Source organism: Anabrus simplex, chromosome 5, assembly GCF_040414725.1.
Source record: "Anabrus simplex isolate iqAnaSimp1 chromosome 5, ASM4041472v1, whole genome shotgun sequence".
NCBI lineage: Eukaryota > Metazoa > Arthropoda > Insecta > Orthoptera > Tettigoniidae > Anabrus > Anabrus simplex.
Window position 1 is genome coordinate 185,599,138 of NC_090269.1, and position 23,555 is coordinate 185,622,692.

The 23,555-nt window shown below is 40.0% G+C and overlaps 1 protein-coding gene across 3 annotated transcripts in view; it reads right to left on the bottom strand.

The window, feature by feature from the left end:
- ced-6 (PTB domain-containing adapter protein ced-6) overlaps positions 1 to 23,555 on the bottom strand; it is a 352,928-nt gene that overhangs the window by 274,844 nt on the left and 54,529 nt on the right. Inside the window, exon 1 of one of the 3 annotated variants that reach the window (XM_067147220.2) lies at positions 9,073 to 9,248. The exons of 1 other annotated variant lie outside the window; for it this stretch is intronic. The gene's annotated coding sequence lies outside the window, so the exon portion shown is untranslated. Of the gene's footprint in view, positions 1 to 9,050; positions 9,249 to 23,555 lie in introns of those variants that run through there. One more of the 3 variants, XM_067147216.2, reaches the window with a different exon arrangement.

Consider the following 23,555-nt stretch of genomic DNA (forward strand, 5'->3'; position numbering starts at 1 on the left):
CCGGTTAAGATTTTTCTTTTCCGCCCACGGGACTGGAACCGGCTAACTACGGGGTCAAAACGCAAAGTTGACACCCGAACGATCATTGCCACCAGACGGGCTTTTCAATACCTGAAGATGTGGGACGTGCAATATGGAGCTTAGAAACTCAGCGAAATTTTGTTGAAAATTGTGCTAGAGTGTGGCTGAAATGTTAAATCAATGAACTCGCAATTTCTCTTTTTCATTACGTCGCATCGACAGACAGGTCTTCCGACGAAGATGAGGTAGGGTAGGGGTAAGAGTGGGAAGGAAGCGACCGTAGCCTTAAGGGACAGCTCCTACATTTGCCTGGTGTGAAAACGGGAAACCACAGAAAACTATCTTCAGGGCTGCCAACAGTGGGGTTCGAACCTACTGTCTCAAACGCAAGCCGATAGCCACTTGACGCAAACTCCGCTCGGTCGAAGGAAACTGTCAAAGTTCTGCAGAAAGGGAGGATCATTTGGAACAGTGGAATGTGGAACTAAGTCGTGTCAATATAACATCACATTTTAACTTTAAAGTGTTGCTTCCGCTCTTTGACTTTCAACACCAGGGCCTATTGGAAGCAGCCTACTTAAACATTTTAAACATGAAACAGTATTGGTGTTTGCAAAAGAGTAACATGTCAGTGGCAACTTGTCAGTTCACCGAGTGTCAAGTTCGAAGTGAATCATTTATGCACTAAATGTGTGAACAATTCTAAGCTTTGCTGAAACTAATCCGCAGTAGTGGAAAGTTTCTGTAAGACTGACACTGTTTTAATACAATACAGTATTATTGAAAACCCAGAGCCTGTTTCCAGTCATTCGACCGGGTCAGGAATGGAATGAAGCCCCCAGGATAGGAACTGCACCAGCTGCCGAAGCCTGTCGCACTCCTCTGGGACAATGATTACTGAATGACAGACTGAATGAAATGATATTTGAGAGTGTTGCTGGAATGAAGTATGGCAGGGAAAACCGGAGTACCCAGTGAAAAACTTGTCCCGCCTTCACTTCGTCCAGCACAAATGTCGCATGGAGTGACCGCAGTTTGAACCACGGAACCCAGTGGTGAGAGGCCGCGCTGCCGCCTGAGCCACGGAGGCTTAGTATTTATTATTAAAGTAAGTAATCTTAAATTACTCAGAACATTGTTAGACTATGGTTGATGATGCTTGTTTAAAGGGGCCTGACATCTAGGTCATCGGCCCCTAATCCAAAAGAGACGAAATGTAATGTAAAATTAAAAGTCCAAAATCCTCCACTGACCAGAATTCAAAACGTGAGGACAAAGAACGAATGGATGTATGGTTATGAATTTAAAACTATCAGTGGAAGTCATCGGTCCCTCATAATGGTACTTATCGCTAGGAATGTAGAACCATGGTATGCCATGTTGCGGTACTAATCAAAAGCAGCGTGGACTAGCGGAATTCCATACATTATGGTACTACTCACTGGTAATGAAATTCGCACATGGAATACAGACCTATGGGGTTTCGCACATTGCGGCGCCATTTACAGGCAACGCAAACCTATGGTGTTCATCACGTAAGTGTACTAACCACAGGGACCCGCACTATCCCGTGGTGTTTCTCATATAGTGGGTACTAATCATCGGCAAGCCAGAATCATGGTGTCGCTCCTGAAGTGGTACTAAGTACAGGTACTATAGAAGCCGGCAACGCACTCTTGCTACTAATCACAAACCTATTTGGTACCTAACAGTGGTATTACGCGCAAGTAAAAGCGACCCATGGTGTTCCCCGCGTGGTTGTACTAATCACAAGTAGGTTCATGGTTCCAATACAATTATCCCTTCGTCGCCACTTTTAGTCGCCTCTGCGACAGGCAGGGGATACCATGGGTGTATTCGTCTACGTCCCCCACCCACAGGGGGTGTAAGACTATGGTGTAACCATATCAAGTGCCTTTAAGTATCTGATATTTAGCCCATGACAAACTATAAAGCATGTTTGTTATACAAGTACTAACAAAGTCGCGTAGCGGATATCAGCTCGAAAAATATGGTAGGTTTATAGTCCTATGAATACTGGGGTGGTAAGTTATCCTCTTCACTGAATTATGTTAAGTATCGCCGAACTTACGTCAGGCTGTTCCTATCTGGTTAAAAATTGCTGTGGAACACGTCCAAGAATTTCGTCACTGAAAAATGTAAATGCCTGGGAACATACCGTAGTTGTGTAATACACTGATTGTAATTATATGCTTATGTCTTTCAGCATTCAGCCTGGAACCCATTGAATTAACTGCCGGCTACTCCACCTGGCTGATTGGATCCTCAACAGCTTCGCCATTAGCTGCCATAGATGACTCATGCGGCACTGAAGAGCAGCTCAATTCGCCACCAACTAGTTCTGCGATTTCAATATCATAATTTCTTATGTGCGAATAAGCCTATTAGGAATATGCAAGGTACTTAGGGGCGTGAATTTGCCTTTGTGCCCATTTTTATTCCAGTCTTTTACTGCGGGCTTCCTTTCCGTCTTCATGCCAGGTTTCAGTCTTGTCTTCCCTCTTTGTCAACTTGACATCTGTGAATTTTGGATCTAAAGACTACACTGTTTTGGATATCTGCTGGTGTAATAACCTGTCTGTTTGAAATTAGTTTTGATTTCGCCAATCTATTTCATTATTCCTGTTTTCGTAGAATTCAACTATTTATTTTGTAAGCCTGCCTGTATGCATTATTTTAAAATATCCGTAGAATCTTAACCTGCGTTTTGTAATATCACTGAATATGTGTGTACTGTTTGATTTCATGTCTGCCTCCGAGACTGTTGTCCGGAGTTTTGGGTCTAAATTATTTTACGTTCCTTATCCTCAATATTTGCAACGGCTGCTTTCCTGTTCAAAATTACAGTTTCTGACTCAACGTTAGTTTTGTGCGCGCGGAGGTACATTTTTGTTGTAGATGTTTTGAGAGTCGGTATCAAATCTGGATTTTGACTAGGGGTGTTGAGGGGCGTATGTCCTCTTTGACGGTATGTACACTTTTGGGGTGGAAATTCCATTTCAGAATAGACGGGCACCCAAATATATGTAGGCCGTATAGTGGGCAGGTAACTACTAGTCATGGCCTATGCCCCTCGTAATCTTCAACAATGACCCATTGCTAAAGAATCACGTGGATGGAGAGACCAGAAAGTATGTTTTGGAACGCAACACCTGCGAGAACAACTTGTGGGAAGCTAGACGAAACTCAGTTTTTAACGGCAGATAAGTCAGTTTGTAGAGTGACAAGTTTAAGCTAGATGAATCAGAGGTCAAGTGTCCGATTTCCAGTCCCCAGTCAGAGTTCGCATCCAGGCAAAATTCTTGGCATGTTTGATGATATCTGGCGGCAAACATAGTCCATCTGCAATTCTCATCGAGGAACCTTTCAGTCAACTATACTTCCATTTCGCCATTATATGGTAACAAATCGGAACGAAAAAATAGGTACCTGAAATTTCCCCTAAATGGCAAGCCCCCCGGGTGGTCTGAAACCCAGTGCCTGAGACAATACGATTGTTAGAATCTTTCAGACAACTGCAAAAGACCAAAGTTCACATTCCGTTGCTCAACCTATTATTGCAAGAAAAGTTTTAACTAAAAAAGCGATAACAAGACCAAGAATTAGGTCAATGAAATGATACAATAGCACTAACGGCGACATGAAGAGGATTGCTGAAGACTGCCACATGTAGCTCTAATGGATGTGCGTAATTTGCGATTTGTAGAGTGGGAGACTGCCATGCCTGGTCGACACTAAATTAGGTAGCACCAACGTTCAACTTTACTTCAGGATATGATAACCTTGGATTTACTGCTATTGATCACATGCATTGCCAATAAAATGCATTAAAGGGCGGCCTTTCGAAGCCGGAAAGGGACAGCCCACTTCCTACCAGCCTACGCAGGCGGTGTACTCTGCCTGGACAAGGGTGCAAGTCCCTAGTACACAATTTCAAGAGTTATTTTATAACCAGTATCTCCTTGCGCCTGAAGATTACGAGTAGTCGCCAATCAGAACGGAACACCCTCTCCCTCACTCTTAATGTTAAGTAGTGAAAAAACGTACGTAGTTTCCAGGCAGTGTTATTTTCTTAGAATATTACCGTGCCAAATTTGAGTGATGGTTTGATGCCAACCTGCACTTTCACTTCCCAGTGTAATGAATTGTGTATTCACTTTTTGGCAGTCATGTGACATGAAGTGGTATGGAGAACTCTGAGGAGTAAAGAATTAAAACAAATCCAAAACATGTAATGGAGAGCAGACGAACAAAACTAATATAGGGAATGTTAGATTAGGAAAGGAAATATTAAGAGGAAGTAGATTAATATATGTACTTGATAGAATAACGATGGCAGATATGAGGAGGATCTGAAACGCAGAGTAGTACAAGCAAGAAAGATCTTTAAGAAAATTTACTCGCTTCAAAAATGTCAAATTCCTACATTAATATTCGAAGACTTTCGCCTTGAACGTTGCGTTGCATGGAAGTGAAACATGGGCAACTCGCTCAGAAAGAAAGAGTAAAGTTTCGAAAATGGGGTTTTAGTGAAGAATTCTTAAGGTGAGATGGGAGATGGAATCACGAATAACGTGATACTGAATCCAATTGGCGAGAGGAAAAAGATTTAGCGAAATTTGACCAGAAGACATAATGATAGGATACATTCTAAGACAGCTAGGACTGTGAGGAGAGAGTAGGCAGAGATAGACCAAGATGTGAATATGACTGACTGGAGAAGATTGAGTAGTTACGTAGAAATGAAAAGGTTAGCAGGACAGGGTGGCATGGATGGCAACATCAAACCTATCAGGACCGACTATCCAAACATATATTCTACTTCCCGCTTCACTTTCCATTCCACTCTATTACATACACGTACCCAGATAGTGAAAGATTAGAAAACGGCTGGCGAACATCCGAAATTGATAGAACGCTGAAAATAACTGTCATACAGGACGATTTCTAAGAGCACCGACTACTTTTGCCGTATCGAGTGTAAAAGTGACGGTTTTCAATTTCCAATTCTCTGTGGAGCTGTAAAGTTTTTATTTTACATGATGTAAATATGAAGTGTGATAAACAATTCGCGTAGTACGCAGCATTGCTACATCGTTGAATGCTTAGCACTGACGTAACCGAACGCCTTTTATAAACAAACCTGTGATGGCACGTCCTTGGATTAACCGATGCGTTGTGTTTATGGGGTAAATTCAGAAGAAATGTAAATTAAATAAAAAATGATATTACAACATTCTAGAATAGTTGAATATTTTAACGAAACATGCTAAACATCAAACTAGTCTTATCACGTATCAGATTTATTTAGCCTAATTTTGAAGCCCCTAATACACGTGAATGTATAACAATTGTTCCAGAAACAATTCGTAGAAGTCTTTCAAAATCAAGAAACTACTACAAAATCAAAACTACTGAAAATTGGGATTGGTTGCGTATAATGGAACTTTGAGAAGTAGGGTCTCACAAAAATTAAAATGTATACAACCATCGTAGTAAGTTCTATGTTGATCTTGGGCTGAAGGCTTCATACTTCTCTTTACGATGTACTCGCCTCAGAAGTCGAAAATGACCATCGACTTGTGTAAATTTCAATCTGTCAGGACTGTACATACCCATTCTGAATGTTTTTGTGGCTTTATTGCATACAAGGTTCTGAGTACAATTAGTTTTGATGGGCTTACCGTAGTTCATTGCGAGTATCACGTGATTTAACTAGCCTATGAAATATGCCTCGCAACTTAGGGTGATCTTGTACATAATATATGTACTGTATTTGCTCCATTATGTAAACAGAAAATTCATTTTTCATTTGATATAAGAACGTCAAAACTAAAAAGCCTGTTGAGTTATTTATCCCATTTTATTGGTTCTTGCATGCACTTGCGATTGGTCTATGTAATTCGTAACAGGCAGTTTGAGCTATGACGCTTTAAGTGAGTGCCATTTCGAACGTTTGTTAAGAAGTATGCTATATATTGGAATTGAGAAAGCACAATAGTCAATACTGCTATTGTGAGCCATCTAGAACATCGGTCCTCGAAATAATTAGATTAGGTTCTCGAGTCATAGGACTAGTTGAAGGGACTCTCCCCATACTTCTACCGTTTAAATCTCCTTAACCAGAAATATAAATTATTGAAGTCTCAACAGACTATTAGAAGTCATTCTATTGGGTTTAAAAAATAAATCATCTATTTTAAAGAAAAATTAGGACAAATGTAAGACAAGACTCGAAAATAGAACTTTGTCTAATATCTCCTTTAGAAATTTAATAGTAAACTTCATGTAGCATTTTGTTGATTGTTTCATCATGATTAATAAAGAGCAATGCGATGTTCATGGGCAAGCTCATTCTCTTGAATTATCTTCTGGTAAAAAAGAACATTCGAGAATTTCAGCATGATGTGCAATCCATCCCATTCCTACGTAAATACATGAATTGTAAGGTTTGAAACATTTCCCCATGTCAGAATAATTTATCACCCTACTACAGCATTCGATGCAGGTAGTGATTAGAAGAGGATAAAGGGAGTAGGCAGAATTCAGTTTATTCACTACTAGTACAGCACGCAGTAACAGTAAATTATTTATGTACGTACTCAAGTTGGGTCGCATCTTCGGACACGCTCGCTTGGTCGTATTGGTGAACAGCAATAGAAAGTCAAAAACAGCTGATTAGGCTTCCCAATTGGATTACATGTTACGTATATTTGGCCTTATAAACATCGACCTGTTCGTGTTGACAGTCACATTCCCTACTTTAAATACAGTCTCCATTCTTCTAAACGCCCGTTCCCATTAAGTTGATCTACTGAAGTAAATGCGTTAGATAATTTATTGTACAAAGAAACCCAAACTAGGACTAATTTAGCGATACCCAAGTATTAGTTACAACGCCGTCATCTTATGATAATGGATTTCAAAATTGAAATGTTAACTGAAAAGCAATAGGAAAGATGGATCTTGTTTAATGCTTGTGCAAATCGCATGTGAATGTACATGTAAAATAGCTGTTTATACTTTTTCTCATATCCAACAGTTTGAAAGGGAAGGTTGTCTTCATGGAGGCTAGATATGTGCCTCATAAATACCTCGTAATTAGATTTTATACCATCAATATCTTGGGGGACGTGTTATATAGCCGGGCTGAGTAGCTCAGACTGTTGAGGTGCTGGCCTTCTGACCAACTTTGCAAGTTCGATCCTGACTCAGTTCAGTTGTATTTGAATGTGCGCATACGTCAGCCTAGTGTCCGTAGATTTAATAGCACGGAAAAGAATTCTTGCGGAACAAAATTTCGGCGCCTCTGAAAACCGTACAAGCAATTTATTAATATTTTACGTCCTACGTCATTGTATTAAAGAAATGTTTAACCTACACTTTAACCCTACGGCTACAGGTTAAAAACTGATCATAATGGGCCAATACTTCATTCCAACCAGTCGATGAATCTGTCGATAAGATTACCGTTTCTAAACTGACTGCAAGCAAATTTCATAAAATGAAGTCGAAACAACAAAAAGAAAGAAATATATATCTTTAGTTTAAGCTTTTATGAAAGTTCTTTATATGTGAAAAAAGGAATTAAATTTACCTACATTTAGCGAAATGAAGGTGGAGCACAGAAGCAATCTCGCATGGGGAAAGGGAATCAAACACTTCGTCGGAACTCACATAAGCAGTTTATCGCTGGGTACGACTATACGAAACGGGTAATCTGGTTTTTCAGTTTCAGGAAACCGCCTTTCCTTTGGTCTGATACTCTCGCCCAAACCTTTCTGTGGTGGGGTATACCTTGTTCAGTTCACCATGTCTTCTGCTATGGGCTAGCAAAGTTTAATTGCTTATTCTGACAACATGAACGAGATGTATGCGACACTTGCAATGCTGTCTGTCCGTGTTACGAATAGTGCGGAAGTAGTCTGTTGGACGTGTTCATCTCAGTGGGCTTTGTAAATAGCTCTTTCTTACTTATTGAGGAAAGCAATGCGAGACTAATTCCCAAATCTATTTTCATGGAACGTATCTCGAGGGACACCTGAGCTTTGTGACAGCTAATGGGGAACCTGTTTGAAATTTAAACCATCCTCCACGTGATTAAGACTCAGACAAAACATAACCTAGCTCATCTTATGCTAAATTAAATTAGACAAATGTCCCACATGAAATCAGATTTAGGCCGAAGGTTTTAACAACTACGTATTAGCAGTAAATCACATCACAATTTGAAAATAGTGAGAACTGCCTACCGAAAAAATCTCCATAACTACCCTGTTCCTGTAGATCAGAAGTACACTGTGGCAGCTGGTAGGTGGTGCAAGTGAATGTAACTGTGTGGCAGCTAGAAAGTATTCGTGGGCCATGTGTATGGTACTATCCGACGATGGTGAGTCAGTGTTGTCATCAAAACACAGTTGCAATTACACTCTCCGTTAGGACCGGCTCAGCAGCGTCAGCTCGAACTCTGGACTTTACGAATTGAACTGTCAAGTTTACGAACTCCAAATTATCCTTATTTCGATCGCATATAGTGAAGGCTGGGTTGACACCCGATACCTGGAGGTAACGGAACAGAACAGTGTGCAAGAGAAGAACTTCTGTAATGACGGGACTAAGAGACTCGACACGAGACTTATGGGGCGGTTAAATCAGTTCAAGGTAAGCAAGGAATGTTATTGCAGAAAAGGCAGCAGCAGGGTGGGATTTAAGTCTATTCACAAAGGCATGTACACCACACCCCAAAACGCGAATGTGTATTATAAATATTATTTGAAAGAACATTGATATTTACTGCAAGTACTTTTAACACCAAGTGTTTCGTTGTATTTCAAAACACACGCAGAATACAGCAAAAAGGAGAAAAATCCACCAGTTCCCATACTGTCGCCATACAACAGTCAAGTAACGAAACTAGAGGAAAGTAACGTGAATGTTATACCTTGACTTACTACTGTAAGGTCAACAAACTAGAGCCACTACCATAACAAGTTGTTCCATGCACAAACCTGCGGGCGACGATTCACTGGCCTTTCCTTGAGCAGCAGCTGAAAGCTAGATTTCGTTCGAACTATCAGCCACTTCAAGCACCATACAGCGCACAAATCTTCTCCAATTTGTAGTCTAATTCACCGATACACAATAGCGACAGCCTGATTCGCGTTTGAAATGCTCGACACGTCGGCCGCCTGCGCACTCCTCCAGATCCCAACATGAACTGACACAGGGCGGCAGACAATACACGGTGTGGTACGGGAGGAGGGGAATGGGCTCAGCTGGAGGGGGCAGCGAGGGGAAGAGTCACAAGAATTTTCCTCTGTCAGTCACGTGAGCTTGACTCTTAGTGGTTACTTACCCCACAAAATGTGGAGCGTGCTGGCTCTGAGCAGAGTCGTATTTAGAAATTAAGCTGAGAATCAGGAACGCATTTTTAGAATAATATCTAAGGAGGTCTGGCATCCTTTGTCGAGAGTTCGTATTTTGCCTGCATTTCGCGAATTTCAGGCACACCTTGCTAGTGAACGAGTACTGCCGAATAATAATTATAATTGCGTTGAAGGATTTAAAATGCAGACTATTTGTTAAGCCGATAATTTTTATTTGCGCGAGTTGTATAGCGTACCTTTCGGCTTGCAGCTCCTTCCACTTTACTGTAGACTGCTAACATAAGTTTAATAATAATTTCTATATTTGATTCCGCAGACAACTTATAACCTTCAAGTTCTTAACACTTAGAACACTTATGCCTGTAACATTATTAGTGTGGTCTTTTACAGGTATTTTCCAAGTGTTATATAGCGTGCTTCAACAAACTGAAAAACTTGAAGGTTTTTTTTTTTTTTTTGCTAGTTGCTTTCCGTCGCACCGACACAGATAGGTCTTATGGCGACGATACTTGAAGGTTATATTAATTCGTTTTAGGTCAAATTATGACTAATCAAGGGCATTTATTAGTACCCACAAGTGCTTGTTTTGACTGTTAGCTAGTATTTTGCGATGAATGCCTAATTAAGCGCATAGAAGTTTTAATTTCCTTTTTGTTTCTATATCTTATTGGTTGGCTAAGAGTACAGCTATTGCATCCAGTGAAATTGAGAACAAATTCTCTTATCCTACAGTAACAGAAACGAAGCAGAAAACTTTGAAGAATACGCAGTAGTCGACTATAACCTACTGTAGCTGGAAAGTTCAGTACAATCTTATTGTGCACGGTGTTGCTTACTCTTCCGGTTCCCATATAGGCGTTATATTAGGATTAATAACTTTTAAAGTGTTTGGGGATTTAGAGGAAGTTACTCTTATGTTTGCCCGCGGGCTGTATTCTTCCGGGTTGTTTGCTCTGGCAAATATTACATACGAGCGGCTTGGTAGTCTGAGTAGCCTATACTGGTCAAAAGTGTTTAATGAATTTTATACCATCGATGGCTATGGTATACACCACACTGTCAAAACCACACAGGCACTTTCCAATTACAGCAATCCCTATTAATATTGTTCTGCAGACAATCGAAATTTTAAGTAGAAATACTAACAGTAAGACTGCGCCCTTAGAAAAGTGGACAGCGTCGCCGACTTCGGTTCAGGTGGTCTTGGGGTAGATTCGCAGCCGGATCGGGAATATTAACAGCGTTTGTTAATTCCTCGAAGTGAGGGTCCCAAAACACACACACACACACACCCCAACTACCGCGGATGTACAATACTGAACAGAAATCCCCTACATAGGGTTGGCGTTAAGTGCATAAGGCCGTCAAATAAGGCCTATGTCCATTCGCACCCGTGACCCCACCAAGGCGAGAGAAGAAAATGTGACATCGTCTCGTAACCGTTTTAATGTATATTTAGGATGCCTAAAGCAGGGTTTTAAATGTCTAAAAACGACAGTCATAACTATGTATAATAAACATTGAACTTATTGAGCAGTTTAGACATTTAGTTAGAACTACTGAACGCTTGAATGTCCTGGACGGGGCTGGATAGCTTAATACTGAGGTTGGGTAGGAATGCAGGTCAGTATGGAGGAGCTCTTAAGGGATACACCATATTGTAAGTAATGGTAGTTTTCATATACAGGTAAGAAATTGTTAGATGAACTAGTTACTTTATGAACTCTCTACAAAAACTACATAATAATAATATTAATACTTTAAAAATGCCCCATCGCAACGATCGCAATAATTATATCAGTGGTGATTCGTGTGTCCTACTGAGTCTTCGTTAATATACGATGGCATTGCAACTGGTTTTACACACGTACGTTGTTTCGAACTGGTCAAATGCCAACTCTGACAAATCTTTACGGATCCCTCCCCAAACATACCCGACTGCGAGGTAAGAGCCGTATAGCTTTAAGCTTTTATTCGGAACATGGTGGATTCGAAACTCCATCGCCAGTTCCGTGGTTTCTTTTTCTCACACCAGGCATATGCCGAGGCTGTACCTTAGCTTGTTAAAATATTTGCGTCAGTGCGACGTTAAACTATCAGCATTTTTAAAACACCTTCAGTTTGAAGTAACATATGAAGGTAGCCAGAATGACTGCTCGTAAAAACAGGCGGGGGGAATGATTAGTGAATAAATTTGGTATGTACGTATTTTAACCGTTTTCACGCACTCACTTTATTTTGATATGAATAAGTCTCCTACAACACATTACTTCCAATCACCACAGAAACGCGCAGTAGCTAATACATCCAACACACAGGAAAATAGGCCAAATGCACACAAATTTCCAACTCTGAGAAATTGACGTAAAGGCCAAAAATAAAACTGGAGATGGAAGATCATTTGACGCAACGCCAGAAGTGAATACCTTTATAAATTTTCAAGCTGAAGTAACTTTCATACAATCATTTTTTGTGGTTTTAATATTTTATCAGGATTAAGAACTAATGTAAATATTTAGTCACAGAGTTTATTGTATCTGCATCGGTGATTCGATTTGCTCAGTTTCTAAGAAATGTATGTATTTATTCTAGAATTTTTACCAGCCCTAGCCAAAAGCAAAATTTGAGACTTGTAAAATATAAGACTTGTTGAGAAGTTTTGTATGGAACTCATTTGAGTGAATGGTAGGAGACTATGAAATCTTGACTATAAGACAGCAGTGAACTATAGCTTTTGTTCCGAAGCACAACCTTCAGTCGTCTTCAAATTGACTTTAGTCAAACGCTGATTGTCAACGTAATTCGGCAGCATTTCCGGCTTTGTTCATGTATACAGCAACATTGCGAGCATTCTTCAAATAGGAACGTGAGAACACGTACTGTAGCGAAGTGCGCCCCACTTTCCCGGCATGCAAAGTAGTGTCGTGTAGCCATCTCACTCGCAATTTCTCTTTCATTGGTTTGCTACGCGCGTCCATTGTTTGCTAGTCTGCTTCATTAAATCACACCTTATAAAGCTACTGTTATTAAACACGTTCATGTGTTTCTTCGGTTCTGGAATGCATTCAAGAAACGAGCTCAAATAATAGACTACTGATCTGTGGCAGAAAGCCTCCTTGAAAATGTATTATGCCGGATTTATAGAAGGCATGGACTGGTTTTTACAATTCATCTCTTTTTTATGATAGCTCGTCACTAATTTAAATGTTCCGGCACATCTGAGATGAAATACGTTGGCATAATTTTAAAAGTATCTGTAGTAGTTATATATATTTTCTTCCATGTGACGAAAAGCAAGTTTAATTTCTGTATTAGTGGTCGTCTTTATCTGGCACTAGGCAGGACCAATGCCATAAACGCCAGTAAATTGTCAGACGTGTTATAAATATGTATAATCTCTGTTGTAATATTTTAGTGTATTAAGCTACTGACACGAATAAATATACATATTTTGAGGTACCTATTCATCCTGTCCAAATTCCCTCACTGATGGGAGGATTCTGGCACATATACGTAACCGTTACATCCTATATCCACACTGTTCTTTGTCATACTCAACGAATGTATTCATGCGTTGTTCTTGCAGCCCCCCTCCCCATTTCTACGCTTTCGTAAAAAAACTAATGAACATGTTGACGGTGTCCCAAGCTGTTTGCTATCAATCTATCTTCCGTTGGTCAAATTTCAAATTATTCTCTCAACAAATTTAATTATAAGTTCATTTGTCATCCGATCTACCTTTCTCACTTTCAGCGTTTCAAAAACGGTTCACTTTCATAGAATACAACAAACACAGTTTAATGCATTCCCTCCAAATAATGCTGGTTTCGGGAAGGGTATCCGGCCGTAAAACTGGAACAGCATACGTGTGCTACACAATTGGCACCCAGGACCCATGAGAAAAGCGGCTGTGAAGCTATTAAGGAAAGTGTGAAGATAATCGAGAAAAATAACTTCACACCGGAGCAGTGTTCTCCCTAGGACCGCCCGGCTAACATAACCTAGACATATGCTAGTTACATTATACTAATACATACCGTATTTGAGTCGTTGGGTGCTCCAAATTAGAACTTAAATACTGTAAAAGTGCTTACTTAATCTCCATTATTTTCAGCAAAACTGCATGAATTACATCGGAGTTTAATTTTATTTTTTTTATTTTACGATTTGTTTTACGTCACACCGACACATACGTCTTATGGTGACGATGGGATGGGAAAGGCATAGGAGTGGGAAGGAAGCGGCCGTGGCCTTAATTGAGGTACAGCCCCAGCATTTGCCTGGTGTGAAAATAGGAGACCACGGAAAACCATCTTTACAGCTGCTGACAGTGGGGTTCGAACGCACTATGTCCCAAATACTGGATATAGGCTGCACTTAAGCTCGGTAGTTTAAATGTTTAGCTTGACTACCGCGCCGTGATTAGCGTGGAATCGCATACGATCACTATTCCGCATGACGTTACAAACCCGTATGACACTCCACAGCAACCGAGTGATTAGCCCCGAAGTTACATGATTATGAACGAGCAGTAGAAGACTTAGTTCGAAATACTCGTGTCTTGTTCGTGATAACACAAATATTTCAATTTTGCAGTTAATGTTTACCGGTCTGATATTGTTAATGTCCTGAGGGAGATAAAAAAATGAATATGATAAAATCTCAATTTAAGTAGAATTCCCCACCCGGCTACTCGTTCCTGCCATCCGGCTGATAAATTTCTGCGGAGATCACTGCGGAGTCAGAACATGAGTTGACCACAGGTCAGTGAAAATGAAAACCTACAAGCTGTTTTCCAGTGAGTGACCGGGTCAGGGATGCAATGAATGAAGTCCCCATCTTGGGGCGAGGATAGGAAGTGTGCCGGCTGCCGAAGCCTGTCGCACTCCTCTGGGGCAATGATTAATGACCGACAGATGAAATGATATTGTGGAGTTGGTGGAATGAAAGATGACCGGGAAAACAGGAGTACCCGGAGAAAAACCTGTCCCACCTACGCTTTGTCCAGCACAAATCTCACATGGAGTGACCGGGATTTGAACCACGTAACCCAGCGCGGAGAGGCCGACGCTCTGCCACCTGAGCCACGGAGGCTTCACAGATCAGATAGTAAAGATGAAAAAAATATTATTTTTAAAAGGGCCTAACAGCTAGGTCATCGTCCTCTAATGGCACGAGGTGTAACGAAATTCAAACTTCGAAATGTATCCACTGACTAGAATCTAAAACGAATGGTGATGAGAAAATGTTCGTGAAACAAAAACAATCAGTGGATCTAATTACTGGGATAATGCTTATCTAAAAAGGGCCCCTCCCAATGGTACCAATCACTAGTAAAGTAGAACAATGGTGTTCTTTCTACAGTGGTACAAATCATAGGTAACTTACTCATGGAATTTCTCGCATGGTGGTACTAATCACAGGCTATGCAGACCACGGTGTATCGCACATTGTGGTAACGCCCACAGGCAACAAGCTCATGGTGTTCCTCACATAACGGTATTACTGAGACAACGCAGAGAAAGGGTTTTCCTCAAATAGTGGTACTAATGATGGGCGCCAGCCAAACCCGTGGTGCTTCTCACAACCATAAGCAATGTAAAGCCATGGTGTTTCTACTCACAATTAACAGACGCATTCTGAACACAGTGAAACCGACCAGTGGAATATACATGATGACCTATCATAAACAACACTCAGACCTATAGGTTCCTCACCTAATGGTACTGCTCCTATATAACGTAGGCGCATGGTTGTACTAGTCTGAAGTAGTGTCGGCCCATGGTGTTCCGCATGTAATGATACTAATTACAATTATCCTCATGGTTCTAATTTAATCATCCCTTTTCGCCCCTTTTAGTCGCCTCAAGACGAAGAAAGATCCTTGCAAAATGGAAAGCAATGCTATAATAGATTGAGATGGGGCCTCCTAGTGGCAACGTGTCAGGAGGTGCTAGTTCCTGGCGGATGAACAGCATTTAAACAATCAGCAAAACTCAACAAGTGGGAGTGCAAATTTGTAAAGACTCCTTTCTTTTCCAGAACCGATCAATTTCCATAGAACTTGCAAGGAAAGGCAATGGAACATCATGCAACCAGTGTCAAAGAGAAATAACCATAATAAACATGTCAGAGCGATCGTGTAAAGCTGTAAGTTCGAGTGCATTCCTTTGTGAGAGAATATTTCCTGCTGTTGCAGATGTAAGGTCAGGAACACCGCAATATAATAAAAGTCATCATTCACACAGTATAATTTATTCCGTTTAAAAAAATGTGAGACATCTGCAAGGAAAATAAAACCATACATTTACACTTCATGACAAAAGTGACCGAGCGGATTCTTGTTGAAAGGAATCCTCTTGGCGTATCCCATGCTACAGACGGTCTTCCGTAAGAAAACCTTTGCTCAATACTCTTGTTTGTCAACACAGCTGTATTGGCCTATTGTACGTTAGGAAAGAGACTAGCAGCATTTAGGACAATTTGCAGCAAATTTATCTGAGAAAATAACTGATTCTGTCTTTCGAATCATCACGTTTGAACAGCTGGGCCGAGTTTTACTAAATTTTGGACAAACCTCTGAGGAAACTGTCGCATTACCTATTCCAAGCTATAGACTTCAATATTTTTTGTAGAAAAAATTAACAAAGAATTCAACAGTTTAAAATTGGAAGGTGCCCATTTCTTTCTCGCTCAATTACGCCGACATTACAGGACAAATTGACATGAAAATTCGTACGGATACACCTCATCCAGTTCAAACACAGGCGTTTTCTTATTTTCATTAAAATTTCAAAATTGTGGCCACTATTATGTAGGTATTTACTGAACTACTGCAAGCTGCAACAGCTAAAACCCACAATCCTGGACAAACTTAGTCCCACCATAAAAAGCCCAGCAGATGTAGCCTATGTAAAATTCATGTTTCTACAAAAAAAAAAAAAGAAAAAAGAAAGTTTTATTTTTTGTTGTAATTCTTGTTCTCCATAGAAATACGCTTTTAGGAGTTAAAGCACACGTTACAGAGCACCCGAGCCAAGTCCAGTCAGTAGTCATGGTAACCAACTAACTAGCAATGAAGTGATTTTTTTTCTTTAGCTGCAGGAAGACTGAAGGCGACCATCTAAATGAGAAGGAAAACAACGTGAAGGAGGGGGGGGGGGTGGCTTTAATGCCCAGGCCTCGAATGTCCTGGTATCGCCAAGGTGGAGGATAAAATGTTATGGCCTGCAACCAGTGATTTGAACAGTACATGAAAAATGTAATTGGGATGAATTACAGTTACCTGAAAAATAATTTACTTAATTACAACTTTTTCAACAAGCAATTTGATTTTTTTTACATAGTTCCTTCAGCTTATTTCGCATGGGGCTGAAATAATACAGAAGTTTGCAAGGAAATGATAATCCTTCATTTTGTTCTTTCTGGGCATAGACACATTAAGTGGCCAAAATCACTAAGTGAGAAAACATATCCTGGAACTTCCGACAGTTTTTACGTCACTTAGTTCATGAATTTTAGCGTTTCAAATAATTTGTCGTTCACTTCCCCAAAAATAAAAAAAATAAAAAAGGCTCAAAATTTTCATCGCTAAGCCTCCATCTTTTGTGAGGAAAATACATTTTCTTTGCTTAAAAAACGCCCTACATAGGCACTTTCAGAAATACTGTGTTTAATTTTAAGAACATCATTGGTGTATGTATGTCTTTCGAACTACGGGAGATTTTTTAGTACTTAGTCCAGAACTGGTGAAACTACTGCTTGTCCTGAAGTGAAAAATGTTTTCATTTCTTGTTTGCGCCATTTCGGCTTCCATTCGATGTATCCCTTCAAAGCATAGTGGTCACGAGGAGTAACCGCCATACTAGTGTCAGTTTTTGCGCAACCTGCATAGTGATTCCACCTCATTGCCATCTTGTTGCATTCGCTGCTCATTGGCAAAAGTAGGCAAACTCGTTTAAGAAAAATGTTACTGGCAGCCTGCACAAACTAATAGGGTAGTTTTATGTATATAGGTAATATACAGATTAATGATATCTCACGTGCTATTATTGTTCTTTTGTAATATAACAATTTCAGGCCAGTCATTGTTTTGTGAGTAATACTAACTGTAGAACACATTCAAATGGCAGGAGTACCGGTATTACTCAGACTAATGCTAGTATCAATACGATCATATGTATGTATGTATGTATGTATGTATGTATGTATGTATGTATGTAAGTAAGTAAGTAATGGTATTCAGCCCGAAGGCTGGTCTGATCCTCCACAGTTCCACCGAAGGCTATCATAGACAGCCTAGGCGTCACTGAAGAGGCATACCAGGGAAATGAGGAGTGAGGTAGTTTCCCGTTGATTTCCTCACCGAGCCAGAAGTTGCTATTGCATATCAGTCTACCAAGCCCACTGAAATGCATGCACCAACCGACCCTATGGGCGATATTCTCACACCAATCATAACAGGGACTGGCTGCAGAAGGAATGGTATTACTAGCATCGCTCATACCTCGGTCACTTTCATATTGTCAAAGCCAAGGATGAGAGACAGGTCAATGAAAATAACAAATTGTTCTACCCATACCAGAAGACATAGCGCACTGTAAACACTACATCTTGCCAGCAAGGGCTCAAATATAAGTTGTTTCAATGCAAAATAAATATGTATGTAGATGTTTGTAATAATTTAATATAATGTTCATTTATTTTTCATGTAGTATGGCTACCAGAAGGCATATTATTCTTCCGTGTAGAAGAAGAAACAATCCACGCTACAGCCAATGGGCTTGCAGTGCGTGTATAGTTGCACTTTGTCCCAGCGAGGCTAAGAACTGCTTTCTTGCATATTACACGTAACAGAGTATGTTCATTACGAATAGATCAGAATGAGGCTGATTTATACTTTTGGTTCTCATTATTCCCAAAAAAAAAAAAAAAACAACAACACTAATTAGGTAGGCTAACAAGAGACTTAATAACGACAATAAATCCTCACTATTTTATGAATATGTGTAAGTAAAATGAGTAAAATCAAATATATAACGGTAATAGTAGTGTTATTATCTGACACGTTGATAACTGATTCATCCTGACACTGCCACTTTTTAGACCTCATTGATCCAATTTTTCAGAATTAGAGTATGTTTGGTGGTTCCTTATGCACCAAAGGTTCTGTTTTTGCTGTTTGAGTCATCAGTCCATGGACTGGTTTGATGCAGCCCTCCATGCCAACGTATCCTGTGCTAACCTTTTCATTTCTACGTAACTATTGCATCCTACATCTGCTCTAATCTGCTTGTCATATTCATACCTTGGTCTATCCCTACCGTTCTTACCACCTACACTTCCTTCAAAAACCAACTGAACAAGTCCTGGGTGTCTTAAGACGTGTCCTATCATTCTATCTCTTCTCGTCAAATTTAGCCAAATCGATCTCCTCTTACCAATTCGATTCAGTATCCCTTCATTCGTGATTCGATCTATCCATCTCACCTTCAGCATTCTTCTGTAACACCACATTTCAAAAGCTTCTATTCTCTTCCTTTCTGAGCTAGTTATCGTCCATGTTTCACTTCCATACAATGCCACGCTCCACACGAAAGTCTTTAAAAAAATATTTCTAATTCCGATATCAATGTTTGAAGTGAGCAAATTTTTCTTAAGAAAGCTCTTCCTTGCTTGTGCTAGTCTGCATTTTATGTCCTCCTTACTTCTGCCATCGTTAGTTATTTTACTACCCAAGTAACAATATTAATATACTTCCTTTAAGACTTCATTTCCCAATCTAATATTTCCTACATCACCTGCCTTCGTTCGACTGCACTCCATTACTTTGTTATGGTCAATCCGGCTGCAAGCATAGCCCCGGCATAATTTTTTAGTCACAAGCAACGGGAAACTACCACACTCCTCATTTCCCTAGTACGCCTCTTCAGTGACGCCTAGGCTATTTATGACAGCGTTGGCGGAGCTGCAGAGGATCAAACCAGCCTTCGGGCTGAATACCCAACATAGATAGTAGTAACGTAGTATCTGCTTTAAGTCTCCTTCCCTGAAATTAAATGCAGACTGACGCCATCTTCAAATCTCGTACAAATCTTACGCTGTACGGTCGACACAACTGGCTTGCTCAACCATCTCCATACAGACTACGAAGGCCCTTGGAGGAGTGGAAAGTAAAGGTTTCCACTATTCGTAACCTCAACACCTTTTCTCCTTTCTGATGTAAGCCGAGTGCCTCTCCAGAGGTTAAGTGTTGTTTCTGAATTTTCCGACTTCCGGACGGGGAATTGAACCCACGACCTTCTGGGTAACATTTCGAAGAATGAAGTATGGGTTGAAGAAAGGGGATTGCCATGAAAGTGGAGAAAACAGACTCCCTAGGTCTAGAACATACAATACTCTCCAAGTCGGAAAAGAACAAGACTTAAGGCAAAAGAGGTCGAACAGAACATTTGTATGAGGAGACTAGCGCAAAACCAGACTCAATTAAGATACTGTAGTAACTACCAACACTAATTTAATAACAGATATTTCCAAAAATATCTTATCGGAAATGTGTTACGATGAAATAAAAATTCCGTTGTTGCTTGAGAAATTAGAGAAAGCGAGCCTATAGTCGAAAGAAATGTGAGGCAGAAGGTGAACAGGTAGTTAATATTACAATAGGAAATTGATTGAAAATGTACGGCCGATTTCCTCTAAGAAAATAATATAGCTCTTTTACCTCGCAATTTTGCTATCTTTTATCGTAGTCTGATCACGTCCAAAGCGAACATTCTATAACCAGCCAGAAAACTGTCTCACTTGACACAGACTTCAGGCTATCACGGGTATAGTGCGTATTTGAAAATTATGTTTGTTGGCTAGGATTATCTTTTCCACGATAATATTGCCAATTAAATAAAACTGAAATGTCAAGTTTGTATAATGACCTAAACACCTCAATGTTTGTTCTGCATCGAAACAGTTTCCAATCCTGTAACGAATCAAAAAGTCACATCCTTCAGTGCAACCGAAACAAAAGTTAAGGTCAAATACAACGCGACGAAAGAACTTTGGTGTAATTGGTTGGTCGATAATAATAATAATAATAATAATAATAATAATAATAATAATAATAATAATAATAATAATAATAATAATAATAATAATAATAATCTGCTACCAGCTTACAAGACATCTGAAGTGGTATCAATTTTGACATTCTGATTTGCTGTTATCTTAAGTAGAATTGAAGCCGTGTAATATCAAATGCGCTATTTGCTTTGAATTTGTCCCAAATGGCCCCGTATTTCACGCTTTGTCGTACTGTGAGCGGTTGGATCAAGTTTACGATTAAGACTAAACAACCAATCTTTGATCACCAGAAAGCTTTAATTATCAACAGAAAATTCTCTAGCACATCCACCAAGACTAACTGAACAGAAAATTCATTCATATCCTTCAGAAGTGATAAGTTAAGACTTTCTGCCTCCTCTCACGCTTAACCAAATTATGCCGAGCACAGTTTAGTGGTCTGGTGCTTACAGAGAAATGAGATAAGGAAGATTAAACCTTTCTCCAGTGAAAACAGAATACGACATGGTGTTGACAAACTTAACTCTGAATTTAACTAGATGACTGGGTAATGATTGCGAAGATAAGACAAGTAACCGACACATTCGCTAGTGGTTTCAGTTCTCAACTACATACTGTAAGTGTGATTTGAGCGACTGCACTGTACTATTCATCGCCACCACTACTGGCGCGACAGCCCTTTGTAGACCTCGGCCTTCTGAAGAAGTTTACCCCAATCTTTTCTGTTAAGTGCCAAGCTCCTACAATTCTTGATTCCAATTACCTTTACACCGTGTCTCACTCCTTCTTCGCACCTTAACTTTCGTCTTCCAACTTTCCAGATTCTTTCTGGTACAGCATTAAATATCTTCTTTATCATTCTGTCATTAGCACGCAACACATGTCTTGCTCACTCCAAACTTCTGATATTTCAGTTAATGTATGGTTCGTTATATAAATTATACAATTCATGATTCTTCTCCAGATGCAGTTTTCTTCCTCTGGCCCAAAAATTTGCCTCAAAATCCTCCTTTTAAATATACCGAGCTGTCCATCAGATTTTGAGTGTGTCCAGGTCTCAGCACCATATGTTAATGCAGGCTTTACTAAAACTTTATACATTAGGACTTAAGTTTTCCTGAACAGCAGCTTAGACTTCAGATATTTTCCGAGGCCATGATAGCACTTACTAGCGCACAGTATACGTTTTTAGATTTCTGATCGAAGGTAGGTAAAGCTACGGACAACAAACTTATACGAGCCAATTTCTGTTAATGTAGATCCACTAGCGGAGTCTTTCTTGGTTACGGTCATGTTCTTCGTTTTTTCTTCATTAATCTGTAAATTCTTGTTCTTGCTGCTTTTTCGAGGCTTGTGAAAGCTTCTCTCAATGCTCTTGGTGTTCTTGCGATTAAATAAATTATATCTGCACAAGCCAAAATTTGAACGGAGTTATATAAGATGGTGCCCCTAGTGTTCATACTCTCATCTCTAAGAACTTTCTCCAAAGCTATATTGAACAAAAGGCATGATAATGAATCTCCTTGCGCAACTCCATTCTTGGTCGTTACAGCACTTCATAACATTTTCTGGATCATACACTGTACTATTAAGCATTAAAGTAACAGGGGCATTACTTTCGCATTCATCCTATCCTGCTGCAGACTTGGTATAAAACACGACAAGATCGTCTAAAACCGATTAAGATACTCCAGCTCCGAAGTATCAGCGAAGATAATTCCATAACTTTTTTTGCTAGTTGCTTTACGTCGCACCGACACAGATAGGTCTCATGGCGACGATGGGGGCAGGAAAGACCTAGGAATGGGAAGGAAGCGGCCGTGGCCTTAAAGTAAAGTCCCAGCATTTGCCTGGTGTGAAAATGGGAAAACGCGGAAAACCATCTTCAAGGCTGCTGACAGTGGGGTTCGAACCCACTATCTCCCGGATGCGAGCTCACAGCTGCGCGGTCCTAACCGCACGGCAAACTCGCCCGGTAATTCCATAACTGGCATAAGAAATACCGTCACTAATATAATATTCATTGTACCGGGTGGTACACCTCCACGCCGCTAATTCAAAAATTGCGCCAGTTGAAACTCCTCTACTGGAGGAAGTCTGAACTTTATCTACTGTGTTAATTCTCAAGTTTTTCAGATGATGTCACTACTTGTAAATTTTGAAGTTTCTGAACTGGGTCGTTTTCGATGTATTTTTGTTTTGCCTGTAGTAAGAAGTGTGGACATTCTCTTCCAGATGGCACTACTGAAGGACTACAATTATGCACCCTAGTGCGAAGTGAAAGAACTGTTTTTGGAGAAATTTTGAATTCATAAGTTTGTTCTTTGTTAAATTTCTTTCAGTTATTGTTTAAGTTGGCAATATTAACCCTTTCCTTCCGCCAGTTTTGAATTCGACCAATAAGGAATTTCTGTAATTAATTTTCCACCAATAATGTGTTTCTTCTTCATCTAGTGTAGGGGTTTTCGTTGTTAGCCAATAAAATGATTGTGGGCGAGTGTCCTCATTCCTGAAACGCCTCGAACTTTCCACGAGAGTATATAAACTGCTGACTTTCGGGTCTCCGGGCCACTTCAGTAACATCTATCAGTGTGTAAAGTACGTAGCAGGGGGCGGGAAGCGCCTCTTTCTTCGGGCAGCAGTTCAACCACCAGGTAATGGCCGTTTAATAACTTCTTTTCTTGCTAGCTCAGCAGTTTAACTCTCGGGGCAGGTCCGAAGCCTTCTACCATGTAACTTTCCTTTAAAATGTAAAGACACTTGGTACCAATTTTATCTTTTTAAACTACATATTGGGATAGAGAGTGCTTAACCCTCTCGAGCTCCCACTCCTATTGCATTGAGGTGAACTTATTTTCACAACCGTTTCTTCCTTAACGTAATGTAAATTGTCTCCTTCTATAAGTCACCTCTTTAGTATGGGATTAGCCCTTGCAGTAACGGCCTAGTGCCAAGCAGGTTTTATATAAAGTGTATTAGGAGTGCAAGAACGCCTCCTCTCAAGTTGGTATTTTAGAGGCCATGTAATTGACCTGTTTCTTTACTGAATAG